The following is a 1071-nucleotide window of genomic DNA, read 5'->3' on the forward strand; positions in this document are numbered from 1 at the left end:
ATATATATATATATATATATATATATATATATATATATATATATATACGTATATGTATATATATGCCAGTGGTGTCTCTCTCATGAATGTGAGTCATGTAATGCTATAATGCAATGCCTGAGATATATAAATGACTGTAAAATAACAAGTCATATCACCATATGAACCATTCCTTTTCGTGAGAGACAGCTGCAACAAGGGAATATACATGCCCTATGTACGCCACTTAGGTTATACAACTTGGATTTTAAAAGCTGCACGCCCTCAATTTATGTAGCACGAGATGTCTTACACCCAAACACACACACAAGGTTGCTATCACTTATATATTCTTATACACATATATATAAATGATATACGTATATACACACACACTCATATATATATATATACTACACACATGCATAATATATATATATATAGCTATATATGTATGCATGCATATATTTTCACACATATACACATACTTATACATCCATATATACACATAAATTTCATTTATATGTATGTTTTACAAGCATACAAACAGGACAAACATGGGTATATACATTCACATATACATATATTTTTACATATACATACATTTTTCTTGTACTGAGTGAATATTGTAGCTGTGAAAAACTGATCGAATTTTTTTTTATTATCATGTTATTTTATTTATTTATCTTATTCATGTTTTACTTTTTATAATTTTTATTTATTTTATTTTTATAATTTTTATTATTATTTTTTTTCTTTTTTGCTTTTATTCTACACTTGCTACCCTCGATTCTTGCTACCCTACCTGCTACCCTCGTTTCGAAAACATTAAGTGGGAGGTAACTCCACATGAGTCTCAGTAGAACTTCGAAATCTAAAGAAATATGTTTTATAATGTAATTTTAGATTTTTTTTGTTTTGTTTTTTTTAGGTGAAATTTATTCAGCTATGACACGTGGTCTTTTATATCTGTCCATTTTAGTCACCACCGCAGGGTGTTACAATTAAATATTCACGAAGAAAACTGAAGGAATATGAAATCGATGAAAATTGTTACGTTTCTATATAAACAATCATGTTCTCTCTTTCTTC

Source organism: Octopus bimaculoides, chromosome 5, assembly GCF_001194135.2.
Source record: "Octopus bimaculoides isolate UCB-OBI-ISO-001 chromosome 5, ASM119413v2, whole genome shotgun sequence".
Lineage (NCBI taxonomy): Eukaryota > Metazoa > Mollusca > Cephalopoda > Octopoda > Octopodidae > Octopus > Octopus bimaculoides.